At 35.1% G+C, this 14,614-nt stretch overlaps 1 long non-coding RNA gene across 1 annotated transcript; it reads left to right on the plus strand.

Annotated features, from left to right (window-relative positions):
* Positions 1–12,255: 12,255 nt before the first annotated feature.
* Positions 12,256–14,089, plus strand: LOC306658145. Its single transcript, XR_013762977.1, has 3 exons — positions 12,256–12,329; positions 13,229–13,317; positions 14,029–14,089. It is a non-coding gene; the product is annotated as an uncharacterized lncRNA (long non-coding RNA).
* Positions 14,090–14,614: the final 525 nt, after the last annotated feature.

The raw sequence follows: 14,614 nt of genomic DNA on the forward strand, positions 1-14,614 counted from the left end.
CTCTGTGATACAAGTTTTCACTATTAATAAAATTTCAGTAAGAAGAAAGGCAATTGGGTGGAACTAGTCTTTAAGTAGATAAGAGAACTAAAGAGAAAAAATACACCCAACATTGGCTAATCCCCACACATTTTAAACTAAAATAATCAGCATGCTGAGGCACCGTATTTTGGAGGATTGTTTTCTGAGACTCAACACAGCCAAAGCAACTTGCTGGCCTTTTTGATTCTTAGATTTCCTGAGTAGATCTCAGTCTAGTCCATTTTGTCTGCCATTCTCCCAATAAGTTCTTCATTCAGTCCTGTGAAAATCTCTTTTAAACTTGAAATGGAGTAGGTAGCCCGTCTTCCCTTTGTGTAGGTGGGTAACCATATTTAAAGCCCAGGGTATGCTCTAGTCCAAGTAGGATTGCCAGAAAAATATATAGGATAACTAGATGCACTTGAATTACACTTGAATTCAGGTAAACACTTTTTTTTTTTTGAATTAAGTATGTCCCATGCAAGTAGTTGGAACACAATTACACAAAAAATTATTTATTTGTGGGATGTTTTCTCTGACACCAAGCAGTTCTTCAGCCCCCTAGATACCAACTAGATGTTCCATAATCCAATTCTGACTCCATTCAGAGTTAGCACAGGTCCCACAACATAAGGGCTCAGAACCAGGGCTACACCTGATGCCAATGTAGATCCTGGGTTTCCTAATCTTCCATCTCACTGACTATAAATCTGGGATTTTCACTGCCCCTTCTCAGGTTTTATAATTTGCTAGAATGGCTCAGAGAACTCAACAAAACAGTTTAGCTACTATTCTGATTTAGTATACAGGATACCATTTAGGGGCTGTCAGATCAAAGAGACACGTAGAGAAGGGAGTTCACAGAGACTCCTTGTTCTCTGAGTGTGCCACCTTCACAGCATCTTAATGTGTTCATAGGCTCAGAAATTCATTCATTCAAGAGATTTTCTGGAACTTAATCTCCATCCTCCCTTCTCCCCTTGAAGAAGATCCATGGTGTGGCTGAAAGTTCCAATCCTCTGATTTCTTTCCTGGTGACATCCTGAGGCTGTTTAGGGGTCCCACCCTACCTCACCTCATTTGCACAAACTCAAGCGGAAGCAAAGAAACATTCCTATCACTCCTAGAAATCCAAGAGTTTCAGAAGCTCTGTATCAGGGACAAAAGACAAAGATCAAATATATTTCTTTTTATACCACAATCTGAAATTCAAATGTAAAGCATCCTATATTTTTACCTGCTAAGTTCAACAACCCTAAATCTAAGAAACCTCTCCTCAATTCTATCATAACCACTCTTCAATATTTTTATTCTCTAAAGTGGGTGATGGATTATAAGAGGTGCAAAACTGTTTCTCTGTATTTTTCAGCTCAGTTCGCTTGAGCACCTTACTGTGGAATTTTTAAAACTTCATATCCTGGCACATCAGTTGCAACACAATTTGGCAATCTCTCCTAATATTAGCAATAGGCATTTTCCAGAGTATTGGATATAACTCTTTATAAGAGTATTCTTGGTATTCTGAGTATTCACAGAGATGGAAATTGTTATAAGACTCTTCTCTGACACACAAAATATTCATATAACAATGCTCAGATTCAGAAACAAAACATTGCAAAAACCCAGAAACCCCCTCATACCACATTCTAATCACTACCAATGCTCAACAAAAATAACTATATTTATTACTTCTAACACCAGTCTATTATCCCTCATTCTCTCTATTACTTCACAACTTAGCCCATTAATGCCACAACAATGTTGCTTTCATCTAAACTTCACCAACAAGACAGTAGTCACTGGCCATATGTAGCTATTAAATTTAAAATTAAAACCTAAATAGTGTTGGGGATGCAGATCAGTGGTAGAACTTTTGTTTAGTTCATTACCACAAGGTCCTGGGTTGGGTCCCCAGGATGTAAGAACAAACAAACAAAAATAAATAAATTCAAATAAAACTAATTAAAGCAAAAATAGAAATACAGAAATAAAACAAAAAAAAACTACAATAATAGCAAAATTAAATAATTGCTTTTGAAAATAATGAATTCATATATCATTGGCTAACAACTCAAAAGGGAGATTGCAAATACCTTACAGTGAAATCCTAAGGGGAAAATAGCCACAAGTACAGAGAAACCAGCCCCAAATCATAAATTATTGAATAGTTTGCTTTATTGGGTTTTGTTGTTGTTGTTTGGTTTTTATGGTTTTTTGGTTCTGAAAATAAACTTGACCATGTGAGTAAAATAGAAGATAGAAAAGTTCTCTGGTAAAATTTATACCAACAGAAATTATCCGTGGGAATAATTTAAAAAAAAAAAATGTAAAAAGCCTTAAAAATCTCAGCTGGGCGCAGTAGTGTATGCCTGTAATCCCAGTGACTTGGGAGGCTGAGATAGGAGGAACAGAAGTTCAAGGTTTCAGCAACTTAACAAATCAAAAAAATTAAAAGGACTGAGAATACTGTAGCTCAGTGGTAAAGTACCTCTGAATTTAATTCCCAGAATCCCTCCTCCAAAGAGTTTGTTTTGGTAATACTTGGTTAACATTTTAATTGAAACCATGAGACAGAAGTCAAAATTTTATTCAGTAAAAAATCTTGGGTAGGAAAGAAAGTTGTTAACCTAGTTGAATTTAGAATATGAAGTCTAAGGTATTCTTTAACTTTTATTATAACTATAACAAACCTGTTATAAAAAAGGCATAAAATTAAGACGAAATCCGAAGAATGTTCATATGAAAAGGATAGAGGAAACATTCTATTTAAGTTCTATTTTGGGCTGGGGATATAGCTCAGTAGGTAGAGTGCTTGCCTAGCAAGCACAAGGCCCTGGGTTCAATCCCTAGCACCACAAATAAATAAATAAATAATAAGTTCTATTTCTATACATTATCATAAAATCATAAGATTGAGTACATATCTTGATTATAAGAGCAAGGTCTTGAATTCTGTCTTTTAACTGTAAAACAATTATCACCATGAGTTTATTATGTGGCTAACCTAGTGCCTGTAAGTACTCTAAAACTTGATTTTCTTTCTTGTTAAAATAAATTGTACAAATTTGAATACGATGATTTTAGGAAATTAAACTTTATTACCTGCAGCTTATTTAACTGTAGTCCACAAAACGGACATCCGTGTCCTAACTCTTGGAATCTGTGAAAGTGACGTTGGTAAAAGAATCTTTGCAGATGTAATTTAGTTGAGGATTTTGAAATAAGACCATCTCAGATTGAGTGGTGCCTAAATTCAACACATCTCTTCATGAGAAGCTGGGAAGAGACTGGGAAGATCTGATTCTATCCTATAGCCTTGACATTTTGAATCTGATTTTAGACTTCTGGACTCCAGAATTGTGAGGGAATGGAATTGCTGTTGTTTTAAACCACTAAGCTTGTGGCCATTTGTTATGTCAGTCTTAGGAAAGCAATATATCACCTGTATTGAAGGGTTCAGATTAATACTGTGATAACTTCATTATCTATAAGCTCACTCTACTTTGTAACTCTCCACCATAGGTGTGGTATAAATTTGCTTTCTAGAGAGAAAGCATTAATATATATTTGCTTGAATTTCTTAGTAGAGATCTGTTTGAGCAAAATAAATTGGTTATTCTAGCAGATTCATTTTGTACCTAAATACAAAGTTTGTATCTTTGACGAGTAAAATGAATAAAAAACATGCACAGAGCATCAATCATGGACAAAGCTGAGAATGTTATTGGAGTTTTCTTCTTGCCCACTCCTCTGCCCCTTGCTATGATGTCAGGTTCAGAAAATTTCACATTTAAAATTTTAATCCTTTGAGTAATGGTTAATTCCATAATTGAATTGTGTTGTAGTAAAATTTGGAAGAGAGAAAAAAATTCTTAATAAATAAAAATATCTCATAACAATGCAGGAAGGATGATGATATGCCAATATATACCTTTATGAATGCCAATGAAAATTTTATAATTAGGACATTAATAGAATAAACTTTGCCAAAATTATCTTTTAATAATAGAATGTCTCAGGGCCAGGGATATCGCTCAGTTGGTAAAGTGCTTGTCTCAAAGCACAAGGCCCTGGGTTCAATCCCTAGCACTGAAAAAAAAAAAAAAAAAAAAAGAATAGAATGTCTCAATATCTAGTGTATTAGGTGAAAGGAAGAATGAAAATAGTGAGTACCTCAACTGAAGCCAAAACAGCATAGATAAAATTTCAATATCTTACATAAACTTTTAAAGCAGAAATAAATTGTAATAATAGCAACAGAGCTTTTGATAAGCTATTGTAAGTATTCCCACTAAAACCATTACTTCATAATATTCTGAAAGTTCTATCCATAAAGGTTATACAGTTCATTACATTGAACATCAGGATAATCACTAATCCAGAAGACTGGCAGTAGTTTTCATACATATGAGTCTGTAATAAATACACATATTTTTATTAATAGCAACAAAATAGTTAAAATGTGTTTTAGTCAGCTTTTCCGTTGTTGTGACTAAAAGACCCATCAGAACAATTATGGAGCAGGAAAGATTTATTACGGGGCTCACCATTTCAGAGGTCTTAGTCCACAGAAGGCCAGCTTCATTCCTCAGGGGCTCCAGGTGAGGCAGGAACAACATGGTCAAAAAGTGTGGCAGAAGGAAGCTCACATCCTGATCAGGATGTAGAGAGAGACTCCACTCACTGCAACAAAATATATACCTCATATCCACACCCTAATTCCCCACCTCCTCCAGCCACACCATACCTGCCTCCAGTTACCACTCAATTAATCCCATCAGGGATTAATTTACTGATGAGATTAAAGCTATAACCCAATCTTTTCTCCTTCAAATCTTCTTGCATTGTCTCACACTTGATCTTTTGGGGCACACCATGCCTAAACCATAACAAAATGTATTGCCAATCAATTGGTATTTAATGTATACAAATTATATATCAAATAAGTATTTTTAAACTATGAGAGCTTCACATGTTTTAACAAAGTTTAAAATATTTCTATTTATGGCAATGTGGTGGATCAGATTATCTAAATTATTATCTTGTTTAAAACTTTTTAAAAATTTGCTGTTAAGTGAATAATTAACCTGGCCATAAAACAATACTAAGAAGAAAGACTTCAAAAGATACTGAAAAGAGACCAGACACAGTGTTGAAGGCCTGTAATCCCAGAAGCTAGGGAAGTTGGAGCAAGAGGATCACAAGTTCAAAGCCAGCCTCAGCAACTTAGCAAGGACTTGTCTCAAAATAAAAAATAAAAGAGGCTAGGAATGTTCAGTGCTTTAGTGCACCGCGGTTCAATTCCTGGTACAAAAACAGGAAGATACTAAAAATGAACTCTGGGGGTATGCAAGTATTAGAGATGTCTTTTCTCTAAATACTAAATATTAGTGATCCTGAATTTCTGGTGTGATTGTCAAAGTACTGGAGAAGACTTTGATACCTAAGATATGTAAAAGATGGGGAATGACATATACTTCTGTCTAAAGCTGGAAAATAAGTGAATCACATGGGGACACTGAATTACAGAAAAACAGGGCAAGAAAACCCAGTTAGGACTAATGGAAGAAGGAGAATATCTTCCCTGAGAAGTTTTATTTGTTCACATCATTTTATGTCTTGAATTCACACTATCTACTCCACTAGAGCAGCATGAAGTAGGAAATTAAAGTGATTGAAGTCAATAGGGACCCAAGCTAATTTACATAAACAAGTAAAGTCATTCTCTGAATTAATATATATATATATATATATATAAAGGCAGACAAGAGGAAGGAAGGGAGGGAGGAATGAAGAAGGAAGGAAGGAAAGGAGAAACAAATGCATCCAAAAGTTCTCACAGATAAGGTTCCAAACAACATACATTCACAATCCACAATCATAAAGCAAGTCATCACAGACATGAAAATAAACATAATACTGCATACCCAACTAAAATGACTATAATTTAAAAGAGATTGATGATATCAAGTACCACTGAAAATATGGAGCAACTGGAACTCTCATACTCTGCTAGCATATAAAAGTAAATCTACTTTGGAAAAATGCCTAATAATGTATTATAAGGTTAATATATACTTACTACATAGCTGAGCAATTGCGTTTCAAGGTAACTACCTAAGAGAAACATATACATGTCCACAAAAAACATGAACATGAACATGAATATTCACAGCAATTTTATTCATATTTGCCAAAACATGCAGAAAATGCAAATGTCTATTAGTGGCTGAATGGATGAACAAACTACAGCATATCTGTACAATGGATTATCACTCAATAACAAAAGAGAACAGACTGTTAATATAAGCAAAAACCAGGGGCTAAATAATGTTGAGATAAACAATTTGTTGCTTGATTGTAGATATATTGAAGAAGCTAAAGCAAGATACATGTTCATTTGAAAAGATAATCAAAGTATATTCTTATTTAAAAAACATAAATCAGCAATTTATCAATGTACTTGCCATTCTACTTCTGTTTTGAAAGAAATGACAAATATATACAAATGTGAATAGATGGATTCGTGTGTGGATGAGTGGATGGATGGATAATGAACAGATGGATGAAGAGATGGACAGATGGATATAGAAATGTTTGTTTTAGAATAAACAAAAGTCTGGAAAGATAAGTATCAAGGTTTTGACAGGCAGTACCTACTCTGGTTATGGAGTTATAATGTTTCAATAAATGAAAATGCAAGGAAAGAAAAGTTCATTATTTAATTTACAAGAAGTTTTAGCCCTGAAACATTATGGAAGAAAAAATTGATAGTGCAAAGACAAAGTAGATAATAAACTAATTTTATTATCTCCAATCAGACATGTTTCTTACCTTTTCACTTGGCATCAGCATGCAGAGGAGATAATGTATTAGATACTTGGTTTCCTTTGTTGTGAAATCTGAGTTGAGAGTCTAATCATCTGGCAAAAGGGTTGACATCATATTGAAGTCAATAAATGGTCTATTTGTACCATGGGCTGTATGATCAACTTGCCAGAGACTCAGAAGGACCTGCAGCCTGCAAGAATGCCTACTTATCAGAAGAACTAAACATATCAGAATAACTGAGGACATTAGCAAAAGATGTCATCTGAATGCCCTGATCTGGGTCAGGACAAATGAATCATATCACAGGGGATGATATACAAGGTAATTCAGTCTTTAACCAGGTCTGGTGTATAAAAATCATAACACATCAGGACCAAGTTGGTTCATCCTAGGAACACAAGTTTAACTTGGTATTAAAAAAAAAAAAAGACTATAATTTTACCACATTAACAGAAACAAAGGGAAAAAGATACATATAAGGAATTTGACAAAATTTAGTACTCAGACATTACAAAAACTCTCAGGAGACAAAGAATATAATACCCATAACTGACTTCAAATACTAGGGTGGAAGATTGAAAGTATTATCTTCTGAGATCAGGTAAGATGTCTGCTCTTGTCACTTTTACCCAGCATTATACTAGAAGTTCTAGCTCAGCAACAGGCCAAGGGAAAAACAAAAGATACCCAGTTTGGGAAGAAAGAGGTAAAACTATTTTTGTTTGCATACGACATTATAATGTAAGTGCATTATGTAAGGAACCAAGGTACACAGTCTATACAGAAAATTTAAGTGCACACTAGCAAAGTGCAATTGGAAGGGGAAACTCCAATTGTGGGATCTGGAGCAAATCTTTTAAATTCTTTGGGTGGAAATAAGCTAGACTGTCAGTTCAGGCTGCTGAAACAGAATACCCCAGTCTGGTTAACTTAAACAACAAACATTTTTTTCTAGTTTTCAGACTGGAAATTCCAAGATCAAGGTGCCAGTAGATCTCTCTTCCTGGTCTGTGCACAAACATCTTATTGAATCCTCACAAGGTCAAAGAGAAATCATCTCTTTTGTTTATTCCTATAAGAAAACTTATCTCACTCATGGGAGCTCTGCCTCATGACTTAGTTATCTCCCAAAAGTCCACTTCCAAATACCATCACACAGAGAAGTTAGGATTTCCACATGCAAATTTAAGGAAACACAAACATTCAGTTCATAACAGTGACCTAAGTAATGAAGGAATCAGAGTAGGATGGAATGATCTCTACAGGTTCCTTCTTGCTTTAACTGTTAGTGGTTCACCAGTTTGTCATGATGTGAGATCAGAAATTCTGTATTGTTTGCCATTTCATCTCATAGTCTCCAAAACATAGGTAACTAACAATAGTCTTTTTAGCAAGAGAATGAAACACTGGAATAATCTACAAAGAAACAATAGTGAGATGCCACTCTTGAAGATATTTTATGAAGTAAATAGCTGCCATCAAGAGTCTTACAATTCTAAAGTCAGAGACTAATCCATATTACCTCTTAAAGTTACTTTTGATTCTAGGAATGTGATTCTTCCCATCTAAGAAGAACGATAATGAGAGCTTCCAATCAGAAAGCCATTGTTCAGGGATGGGGATATAGCTCAGTGTTAGGGCACTTGGCTTCCATGTGTGAATCCCTGAGTTCAATGCTCAGCACTGAAGGAAGGAAACTAACTTGAACCTGGCATTGCATTAGGTACCATGAGTAAGAGATAGTAGATTGTTTCCTCCAAGAGATAGAAGTAGAAATCAGAAGAGATTGTAATTAGGTTCTATTGCAAGTGGTACGGGAGTCAGAAGCTCAATTGTTTGTAAAATTACACTCTAACTTCTATTTCTTGAGTCATGGGGAGCAAAGACCTTTGGCTATAATAACCTCAAATCACAAAATACTTAACCTAGTTTAATGTGAAAATTCCTTTGAATGGATATGAGATTTGCATACTTAATTATTCTTTTGATTAGCAAGCTATATAAAAAAGTTTCAGCCTGTATGCCTACGGAATAATCACTGTCAGAATGTATACTTCATCGAAGCTAATTAGGCTTTGCACTACCTCTGGGAGGATTTCAAAATAAAACTTTACTTGAAAATACACAACACACACACACACACACAGTATCTAAAATCAACAAATTATTTTTTATTATTCTTTTTTCTATATTTTTATTGGTGCATCATGGTTGTATAATGTAATGGTGGAATTTGTTTTTACACATTCGTACATTTTCACAATATAGTAATATTATTTGGTCAATACCTTTCCCCAGTATTTCGCTCCCCTCCTCCCTGCCCCTGGTCCCTTTCCTCTATTCTGCTGATTTACTCTACTGAATCATAAGATCTCTCCCTCTACATGTTTCTTTTTCTTTTTCCTTTCTAGTTTCCACATATGAGAGAAAATATATGACCCTTGACCTTCTGAGTTTGACTTATTTTTCCTAACACAATGTTCTCAAGTTCCATCCATTTTCCTGCAACATGACATATTTTATTTCTCCTTATGGCTGAATAAAGCTTCATTCGGTATATATACCACATTTTCTTCATTCATTCATTTGTTGATGGACACTACACTATACAACCAAGAATTTAAAGGGTAAGTAACTGAGAAGTTATTTCTCATGGACCAATATATACTGAACTCAGAACCAGACTATTCTAAAGAATCTGTTGTCAACCACTGAAGGAGTTGCTAAACATAAATATATGTGGTACATGTGTTGTGCATGCACACATGCACATGTTTCTGTGCGTATATGTAAAAATTTAGCAGGAACTCATTTCAGAGAGAGAACAGGATAATTGGGGAAAAAAATGTCTCCTAGATTTCTAAATATAGCATTCACATAGTGAAAAGCTCTTATATGGGTAAAAAGATATTAAAATGGAATTTTTAAACAAGGTGAAGACTGCAACCATAATGTACCCCATTTGTCCCCCTTTCACTACCCACTTAAATTCCTTCTATTTGTGGATTAGTCATGGTCCTGCAGAGAAATAAAACATATAGCATATTATAGTTGCCCCTTATCCAAAGCTTTTGTTTTCCACAGTTTTAGTTCCAACAATCAACTGCAGCATAAAAATATTAAATGGAAAATTCCAGAAATAAACAATTAATAAATTTTAAATTATATGCTGCTCTAAGTAGCATGATGAAATTTCTGTTCTATCTGAGCAATAAACCAAACCTTTCTCCAATTCATTCATACTGTACATGCCACCTGCCGTTCGTCACTTGGTAGCCATCTCCATTATTAAATGGACCATGGAAGCCTCACAGTTCTTGTGATGAAGTAGCCCTTATTTTACTCAATAATGACCTCAAAGCGCAAGAGTAGGGATGCTAGTACTTCCTTTAGATGAAAAGGTAAAAGTTCTTAACAAGCAAAGAAAAGGTCCTATGCTGAGGTTGCCAAGAATTTGGGTAAGAATGAATCTTTTACCTGTGAAATTGTGAAGAAGCAAAAAAAGTTCATGCTGTACCTCAAACAAAAAGTTATGGTCATGGTGCCTCATAAGTGCTTAGTCATTCACCTCATTTTGTTTCATCATGTAGATATTTTGTCATCTCATACCATCACAAGAAAAAGATGGTTGAGAACAGTTTGATGGTGAGAACAGTTTGATTTTTTTTTTTTTTTTGAGAGAGGAAGGACATTTACATAACTTTCATTATAGTATGAAGTTTTAATTTTTCTATTTTATTAGTAGTAAATATTAATTTCTTATTGTGTCTAATTTATAAATCAATCTTATTCAAGGTACGTATTCATAAGATTCATAGAACTCAGTACCATTCATGGTTTTAGGCTTATGCTAGGGGTCTTGGAACATATCCCCTGCAGATAAGGAGGAACTACTAGATATACATATGGATGTGTAATTGTTACATATATGCACACACACACATACACAAAGAGACTTATTTTAAGGAAAGAGATTGACTTTCAGTCAATTGGATTAGCCTGGCCCACATTAGGAAGGGTATCTGCTTTACTCAGTCTACTGCTTTAAGTGCTAATTACATCTAAAAACACCTTTACAGCAACCATTTAAACTAGTGTTTAACAAAACAAGTGGGTACCACAGTCTATCCCACTTGACCCATAAATAATATTTAGGTATGGATGAAGACAACTTGATCTAAAGACTACATTTGTCTCTGCCAGGCTCTTGGGAGACATTACACTAAACGGAGACCTATTTGAAACAAATACAAAGCTTAACATTTCCTGGAAAATGCAAGAGATTATACTTTAGTTTGCAATTCCATGACAAATGGAATCTATTTCTGGCTGACCCTCACTTTGAACATGTAGTTCTTCGGAAGCCCAGCTTATTTGGGGTAAAGCTGTCTTTGGACTCCCAACTTCTGCTAGTTCTTCACTTTGATTTTTTTTTTTTCCCCTCAATCTAGTCTAAAATTTTTTCCAGTAGCTAAGTCTGAAATTTTCAAATACTCAAATATAAGATGGAAACTTCAAACAAAATTGCCTACTTATCAAAATAGAATTAACATATTAAAAACTGATGGAAATAATTTTAAAATTTAAGTAAAAATTTCCTTAAACTTTGTTCTACAGAATGACAATAACTGTGTGATGAAGAGATAAAGGGAGGAGAGGGGTTTGTGTTCAGGTGACCTCAGCAAATGTTATGATAAATATTTTCTTTTCAGATTTCTCTGAACTTTATATACTATTACTGCCTATATAAAGGAGAAAGAAGTACATACATTGCTATTTCTTTTGAACTTATTTTATGACCCAATTTTATTTTTACATGGAGCATCTCTGTTATGGTTTGTCTGGAATGTCCCCCAAAAGCTCATGTGCTGAAGACATGGTCTCCAATGCAGCAATATTCAGAGCCAGAGCTGTTGGGAAGGGATTGTATCATAACAGCTCTAACCTCATCAGTGGAGGATGGAATGGAGTATTTGGGAGGAGATGGAAACTGCAGCAGGTAGAACCTAGTAGGAGGAAATAGGTCACTGGGGCATGCCTGTGGGATTACATTTTGTCCCCAGCCTTTCCCTCTACCTTCCTCCCTCTTTCTGTTCATGGCCATCACAAGCTGAGCAGCTTTCTTACTCCACACTTCCCACCATGATGTTCTACCTCACCTCAGGCTCAAAGTAATGGATCCAGCTGCATGGTCTTACATGAGTCAAAATAAATTTTTCCTCTTTTAATTTGTTTATGTTAGTTACTTTGGTCACATTGACAAAGAGTTAGTACAATCTCTAAGAATTTATTTTCCACAGAATATACTCTAGAAAAGTTGCCCAGTGTTAATGACTATATTTTTCTTCCTTCTCCTAGGCTAGAGAATCCTCTTCTCTGCCCACCTACTCTTCACAGAAGGGTGGCCAAAGTGCCGGCCCCAAATCCCAGAAGAGAGTGAAAAGCACAGAAGTGACCACAGGAAAGATGGTTCCAAGGTATATAGGAGATGTACAAGCAGGTTTGTCCTAATGTGGAAAAGTTGCCCAAGAACACAAGATTCTCTGTCCTCCCAGATATCTGGGACTTCATGAATACCATTATTAAAATCTGTGAGTGCAGTGCATTGAAGGCCATGACTGAAGGTTCTGGATGCTCTTTAGTGCGATAGCTGGAAGCCGAGTGCCCAGATGACAGATAGAGGACTTGTTAGGAGTCCTGCACCCAGCCCCAGGAAACTAACATGTAAAACCCATTTTCAGAGCATCAAATGGTTCATTCTTAGGTGGTTTACAAGAAGAGAATTTCTTTCTATTCTGGGGACTGCTTAATTGTAAGTAATTCAGTTCCTAGCTTTTATTTAGTAGAGAATATATTTTTCTTATGACTTGTAACTTGCATATCAGGTAACTCATAGTCTCCTTTCTGCCCACTACCAGAATTTCATTATGTATAAATTTTACCACAGACAAACCATAGAGCGTTTTCATTATTTTTAGGACTGAGAATCATTTTTATATGTTTGCTTGTTTCTGTTATTCATCATGGTTCTAAAGGTCATTTTAGTCCATTCTAAAGCCCATTTAACATGGTTCTGATGGATTGGTGCGATTCTCTCCCAATATTAAGCATTTTCTTTGCCCCTGTTGTTCTTTCAGGAAAAAAAAAAAATGTAGCTTCCTTGTTGCATTCTCAAAGGTGCTGAGATAAGGAGATGACAGTGAATGCCCACCTTTTGAGATCTGATCAATGTTAGAGAATTATGCAAACACTCCCAATTAAGTCAACACAAAATACTGAATATTAGAAAATATATTCTATTTCAAAATCTGAACTGAGCATGTGTTTTTCTACTCTGACATACTAAATATTGATTTTTCTTTATATTCTTGGAAAGAACCACACTCAAGTCAGAGCCAGGCAAACTGCTGCCTGGCTGCAGGCCCCTTCTTCAGAAGACCTGATCAACAGAATCCAGGAAACATTGTAAGTTCATCTCAGCTCCTAAATAAAGACTTGTGGAATTCAGAAATGACAAATTCAACTTCCCAGGGGTCTTTCTTCACTGAGTACATTTTGGTAAATATTGTACACATATTGCCTTTATCTGTGCCAGGAAAGTCTTCTCTTCCTACTTTGCTGGTATGTTTTGTTTTGTTTTGTGTCTCACAGAATGAAGTAGCAAATACTCCCTTTTCTTCTTAAGTGTAAAGGGTTGGTATTAGTTTTTCATTATAAATTTGGTAGAATTCATTGGCTGAAAAAAATAGGTACTGTTTTTGGAGGATATAGCCACCATGTAAATTTATGGTAACTTATTTTTCCTAATATTTGTGTATCTGATTTTGCCAATTTTTAACTGTTAAGTAATATTTGATTTTTTATTGCTATCTTTTAATAAATTGCAAAATACTGTTGCTAAAAGTTAAAGCCTGCTTTTAGGGTGTGGTGTCACATGCCTGTAATCCCAACAGCTCAGGAGGCTGAGGCAGGAGGATCACAAGTTCAAAGCCAGCCTCAGCCACTTAGTGAGACCCTATCTAAAAAAAAAAAAAAAAAAAAAAAAAAAAGGGCTGGGGATGTATCTCAGTGGTTAAGCACTCAATTCATGGTATACGCCCCCCCAAAAGTTAAAAGACTGAAATGACTCTATTGTTATATTTATTGGTTCTAAACTGATTTTCTTTGTGTTTTCAGGTTGATCTTTTAGGACCCTAAGAAGTCTTGATTAGATATGATTTCAAGATAAATATTGGCATACAGCATCTCAGTGTTTTTCTAATGAGTCTCTATGGATTCTATCCGGATTCCTATTTTGATATTCAGTTCTCTCATAGATGATAGTAACAAAAATATACAACCCTAGGTAGGAAAACTATGAGGTAAATGAGTTTAGAGACGGTAAATGTGAAAAAATGAAAATGCAATGATAGTTTTTGTAAGTTGAATTTTAAGTACACTTGAATCTTTTGGATTGAAAATGTAGCCCAAGTTCACTCAGCAGCTACCAGAATTAGCCCCATGACAGCTCACTAGCATTACCTGGAACTTGGCTAAATATTCAGTATAAATTCCTGCTTTCATAGACAGAGTTTTAATTTTAATTAATTTGCCCTGGTGCAGTGTTCTTGTGGTTGGGATTATGGATTGATTTCTCAAGTAATAATGAAGGTTACTAACAAAAGATCATCCAGGCTCACATCATCTCCTCCCATACTCCCAATTTAGAACATCAAATAAGTTTAACTTCCCCATCTCATTTGCAATTATTTCCTTAAATTGC

This window comes from Sciurus vulgaris (genome assembly GCF_902686455.1).
Source record: "Sciurus vulgaris genome assembly, chromosome: 3".
In the NCBI taxonomy this organism is placed as follows: domain Eukaryota; kingdom Metazoa; phylum Chordata; class Mammalia; order Rodentia; family Sciuridae; genus Sciurus; species Sciurus vulgaris.